Source organism: Macrotis lagotis, chromosome 1 (genome assembly GCF_037893015.1).
Source record: "Macrotis lagotis isolate mMagLag1 chromosome 1, bilby.v1.9.chrom.fasta, whole genome shotgun sequence".
Classification (NCBI taxonomy): Eukaryota; Metazoa; Chordata; class Mammalia; order Peramelemorphia; family Peramelidae; genus Macrotis; species Macrotis lagotis.
In genome coordinates, this window is record NC_133658.1 from 905,024,472 (window position 1) to 905,031,087 (window position 6,616).

Here is a 6,616-nt window from a genome sequence, read left to right on the forward strand (position 1 = left end):
TATTAGTCTTCATTACAACACCTGAAGCCAAGAGAAATAAATATACTCCCTCTACCAAATAAGATGATGGAATTTAGAACTGGAAAAAGAGATTATAGGATCAAATCTCAAGTGGGAGTGACCTTAGAGGCCATCTGTGATCTTGCCCAACCCCCATCACATTAGAGATAAGCAAACTGAGGCCCAGAGAAGCCAATGATACAAAACGTGTTGGGGTAGAGCCAGGTTTCACCCCTGAAAGTCTTGGCTCTTAACCACAGTGCTCTTCCCTTTACTTGTTACTGCCTCCTCCAGAGTTGATAACTTTTCATATAACCTGAAGGCAGGGACTATGCCAGCTAAGCCTTCTCTTTCCAAACAAAACATCCCACTCCCCTCTACTGTCTATCCCATGTCATGGCTGACTTTACCATCCTGGTTACTTGCTCTTCTTCAGTGACAAGCTCTTTTCCTTTTTTTAAAAAAAATTATTTATTTAAAGCACTGAGGTTAAGTGACTTGCCTAAGGTCACACAGCTAGGCATTTATTAAGTGTTTGAAGTCACATTTGATCTCAGGTCCTCCTGACTCCAGGGCTCTGACTCTATCCACCTAGCTGTCCCAAGCTCTATTTCAACGATCTGTCTAAAACATCTGGGGTAGAAGAGATGAAAGTGAGAGTAGGAAAGATGGAAGCTAAGAGCTCAGAGAAAAAGTTCCTGATGTTTTATGTTGAAGTCAAGTAAATGAGCATTTATTAATTCTTATTGATTACCATTATTTAGTTATAAAATAATTATGTATCATTACATAGTTATAAAATAATTATTTACCATCATCATATAGTTATTATTATCATATAGTTGTAGAATAATTATGCACCATTATTATATAATTATAAAATAATTATGCACCATTATTACATAATTATAAAGTAATCATATACTCTTATTATATAATTATAAAATAATTATGTACCCTCTATATAGTTATAAAATAATTATATACCAGTGTTATGTAGTTTTAAAATAAGTATGTACTATTATTATATAGCTATAAAATAATTAGGCACATTGTTATATTTATATTTAGATATTTATAATATATTTGTATTATAAAGTAACCATTATTATTTATTATTACTACACAGTGCCAGGCAATGTGTTAATCTCTGAGAATACAAATATAATCAAAAAGGAAGGTCCCTGCCCTTAAGAAGCTTACATTCTAATTGGGGAAGATAAGCAAGGGCAGAAAAGTGGGGGTAGGAGATGGTACCCTTAATGGGACATGAGAAAGAAATCTCATTTTTTCTTTATTCTATAAATTAGGACATAGTAGCAAACTGTAACAAATTTTGTTAAATAAAAATGAAACAAATTTATTTTTATAACCTTAGTTTTATGTTTCCAAAGAAGATGTTCCAATAAAACTTTTTTCACTATTTCCTTTTTTAAAACTGGTTCCTACTTCAGGTAGTTTTTTTTTTCTGATACAAATTATCTTTGGATTATGAAGACAGGAATAAATTAAGGTAAAGAAATTTGGAGAGCAAAGTGAAGAGCCTGTCAAAATAGAGGTAGGAAGGAACTCACCAAATGGATGAGGGGGCCCCAGCTGAAGAGATCATTCAAGGTGAGACACAGGAACTGAAGCATCTTCTAAGTGGAGGAAGCTTCTGAAACATATTGGAGAAGTATGGAGATTCAGAAGCAAAGCTGGTAGAGGATGAAGTGAGGATTAGGGACAGAATGGAGAAGATGGGAATGGGGAAAATTTGAAAAGGTCTTTTGAAGCATTGATGGAAAGGCCAAGATCTGAGAAGGAAGTTGGACACTAAGGACATGGGTGGAATGGGTGCACAAGGACATCAGGAGAAGAGGATCAAAGACTTGGAAGGGAAAAAAAAACCTATGACGTATATCCTTGTTAATCCCATTCAAATATATGAAGAATTTAGGCCCTACTTGGCTCTAGAGGGAAGGACATCTGACCAGAAATTCCAAGGAGACAGATTTTAGTTAAGATAAGTGGAAACTTGGGGCATGAGGTCCTCTTTATTGGAGAGATTGGGGAGCTAGGTGGCACCATAATACACAAAGTGCCAGATCCGAAGCCAGGAAGACTTCACTTCCTAAATTCACAGCCGGCCTCAGACACTTACTAAAGTGTAACCCTGGGCAAGTCACCAAACCCTGTTTGCCTGTTTCCTCAATTGTAAAATGAATTGGAGAAGGAAATAACAAAGGACTCCAGTATCTTGGCCAAGAAAACACTAAACGTGATCATGAAGAGTCAGATACGACTGAAAAATGACGGAACAACAGTGACAAGGAGTAGAGGCTAGACGGGCTCCCTGCAAGAGGATTCAGAGAGAAAAGTTAAGACAAGGAGCATATTAGGAGAATAATAGCTTTATAACTGGAATGGATCTTAGAGATCATGTAGGACTGACCCCTGCATTTTCTAATGATATCTTTTCCTGATCCCCTCAACTATTAATGCTTTCCCTCCGAAACAACCTTGCATTCATTTACATATTATAAACACATGTTCATAATACTATGAATAAACACATTTTTGTTACACTATAAAAATATAAACACATGTTTATAATATGTATAAGCATATAAACACATCTATAAAGCATAAAATAAACACACAAAATTACAAACACATGTTTGTAATGTGCATAAACATAAACACATTTATAACATATATAAACATATTTAAACATGAGTATGTTTTTCTCTACCATTAGAGTGAAAGTTCCTTGAGGATAGGAACTGTTTTATTTTTGTCTTTTCAATCTCTAGTGCTTCTCATATAGGAAGGTCTCCTCACAAAATAAGCTTTAAAGAAATGTTTGTTGGTTTGTTGTTGGATTTTTTTTGTAAGGCAATGGGTTTAAGTGACTTGCACAAGGTCACACAGCTAGGTAATTTTTAAGTGTCTTAGGTCACATTTGAACTCAGATCCTCCTGACTCCAAGGCTACACCACCTAGCTGCTCCCTGTTTGTTGGTTTTTCAAAGAAACTCAAGTACAGAGAGGGGAAAAATGACTTGGCCAAGGTCACTCAGAGGGTCAGAAACTATGTCAAAGTTAAGCTCTCCCAACTTTAAGCCCATTTCTGACCCACTCCATGTTCTGTCAGAGGGAATTCCCAAACTGCTGCTACTTTCCCACTCAGTAGTTCCGAGGAGAACAGGGCGAACACCTAGGCATGCTTCAGCTTCTGCCCAGACATACCAGGAGCATGGCTGGGAGCCTAGACCCAAACTGTGCTTGGCAAAGAAGGCCAGCTCCTTTTCAAAGGAAAAGACGAGCACTCGAGTGAAAAGAGTAGATCAGCTCAGAGAATGAATAATCAGTCTCCTCCTGTCTTAGGAACTGTGAAAATAAAATAATTAGAGTAAAATAATATAGATTGAGATCTGGGATAAAATTTAGAGGTTATCTAGTTTAACCTGGGGATCAAGACTTGGATTTTTAAAAAGTGTTTGTTTTTTTTTTAAATAATTATTTAGGGTGTCCCAAAAGTCTTAGTGCCATTTAAAGTCTCAATAAGTTCGGAAACATAAATGTTACAAATGTATCCCCAGTGACATTTTAAAGGTTATTCATTTATATTTTAAGATTGTGATAGGTCACTTATTATAACTGCTAATAACCACCATCCTGCATGGTTCATCAATCTGGTTGGCTTTTGAGTTTTGTAAAAACTTTCATCAGGACCCAAAAGGATTGCATTACTAATCCTAGCACTATGATTATCCAAAAAACAAGATCTGGATGCAAATATGTTAGTTTTGATGGAATCCCAAAGGGAAAAGTCTAATGGAAATGGTTCAGATGACAGTGATGGCTAAGCAAAAGAACTTCCTCTACAGATTTACTGATTTGAGAAACTGTCATCCAGAAAATAAAAATAAAATTCATTATTAAAATTAACAAAACTTAATTTTTCATAATAAATTAACCTTTAAATAATGAATTTTTTAGTTTCAAGTTTTATGCTTTTGAAGTTATTAAAGCTTAAAACTGCATTAAGACTAATGGAATACCCTATGATTCAATATCATAGGTTTCCTTTATAATCTTTTATGCTGTATATAAATATGCATTTTAATAATTGAATTTAAATATATTCTGAGAAGGGTCTATAGGTTTCACCCAATTGCCAAAGGGGCCCATGACACCGAGCTGTTTAAGTATTCCCTGATGTCTTTCAACTAACTGAGAAGCAAAGTAATGCAGTAGTTGACCTACTGTAGTTAGGAAGATCTGAGTTCCGATATGATATTGGACACTTACTAGCTGTGTAACCTTGAACAAATCACTTTACTTCTGTCTCTCAGTTTCCTCAACTGTAAAATGGGAATCATAATGGGATTTCTCAGGGTTGGTGTGAGGATGAAATGAAATAATATATATCTGGCACAATAAACGCATAAATGTTTATTGATGGACTGACTGAAGTGAAGATGAGCACCAGCTCTGTACTTTATAGTGTTAGGGTTGCTTGGGGACTCTGAGTTTAGATGACTTACCCAGGGTCACACTGTTAGGATAGTCCAGCAGTTAGAAAGATCTTTCTGACTGAAGTAGGCTCTCTCTCCACAGTAGTCCAATAATGTTGCACTTTGCAGACAGAGGGAGCATAATGAATTTCTGTCAAATTAAATTAAATTGATCACAGTTCAATCCTCTTGTTATACAAATGGCAAGACTGAGGCTCATAGATGTCGAGTGACTTATCTAAGGTCATGTGGGGCCTGAACCTCAGAGCCAGGAAATGCTCATGTTCTGCTACCCCCTCTGTCCTCTCTGTTGTACTGTATTTTCCAACTTGAATTTTCATGCAGGATTTCAACTTCTCTCTCTCTGCTCCTGTAGAGATTGGGACCCTTATATTCACTGTTGCCCTGAGTACCTTGTAGATAATGTTAGTTAAAGGACATGGTGGACGTGTGTGTTGACCTTAGTATCAAGAAGAACTAAGTTTATATACTGCTAGCTATGTGGCTCTGAAGCCACGTCACTTTTGTCATCCTGTTCCTTCATCTGTAAAATGAGGATTAAAGCAGCACCTGCACCATAGGGTTGTCAGAAAGACCAGATTATCTATATCTATATCTATATCTATATCTATATCTATATCTATATCTATATCTATATCTATATCTATATCTATATCTATATCTATATCTATATCTATATCTACATCTACATCTACATCTACATCTACATCTACATCTTCATCTACATCCATCTCCATCTCCATCTCCATCTCCATCTCCATCTCCATCTCCATCTCTATCTCTATCTCTATCTCTATCTCTATCTCTATCTCTATCTCTATCTCTATCTCTATCTCTCTCTATCTCTATCTCTATCTCTATCTCTATCTCTATCTCTATCCATATCTATATCCATATCTATATCTATATCTATATCTATATCTATATCTATATCTATATCTATATCTATATCTATATCTATATCTATATCTATATCTATCTCCGTCTCCGTCTCCATCTCTCTGTCTCTGTCTCTATCTCTATCATCTCTATCTCATCATATATCTATATCATCTCTCTCTATTATATCTATCTATCTATCTATCTATCTATCTATATCACATTTTATACATAAAGTGCTTTGTAAAACCTGTGGTTTTGATAGCCATCATTTAAACGTTACCTCTGATTGATTATGAGGATGTGATGCAGAAACTTGGTTGGGGAAGGGGACTGAGACAGCCCAATAAGAGCCCTGTCTATATGAGTATGGCTCTGCTGAAGAAATCCCCATGTGGATTTTAGAGTATGCTCAGGGATTTTTTTCCTTATCATTTGAAGAAACAAAGTCTTTTCATTGGCTGCTGAGATGAAATTAGAAGGTTCACAAAAGCACAATGTGGAGGAGTTGTCCCTGTCTCCAGCCTCTCAAAGTTGCATTTGAGGGAAAAGTGCTATAACCTTCACAAGAACAAGAGAAGCCTTTAACCTTTATCTCCCCAATTGGAACCACTGCTATGGGGATCATGAGCACAAGACCTTGGCATTGCTTCTGCCACTGTTGAGTCTTCTTTTTTTTCTCTTTTGTGAAGGCATCTTGGACTTATCTTCAATGGGAGAAGAGAACATTGTTCATATTAACAACAACATTGTGAGTTGATCAGCTATGATGAATGCAGCTCCTCTCAGCAATTCTGGGATCTAGGGCAACCCTGGGAAAACTGTTATGGACAATGCCACCCACATCTGGGGGGCGGGGGTGGGAGAAGAAACTTCACAGAATGTTTTTTAAAACTTCTGTTAGGTTTTTCCTTTTAATCCCCTGATTTTCATTCTTTCCCTTAGTCCTAATCCTTTATACACAAAGTGATTAATATATAAACATGTTAAACACAAATATAAATGTACACTGAAGAGAGGGAGGTGGGAAGGGAGGGTGGAAGAAAATTGTGTAACATAAATATGCAAGTGGATGAATGTTGAAAAACTTTCATAACATGTAATTGGAAAACTAAAATAAAATATCAATCAATTAACAAAAAAGTGTTGGGAGAGTGAGCCACCAGAAATATGGAGGTTGGAGTTCATGGGAGATTTTTGTGGACAGCTGAACCC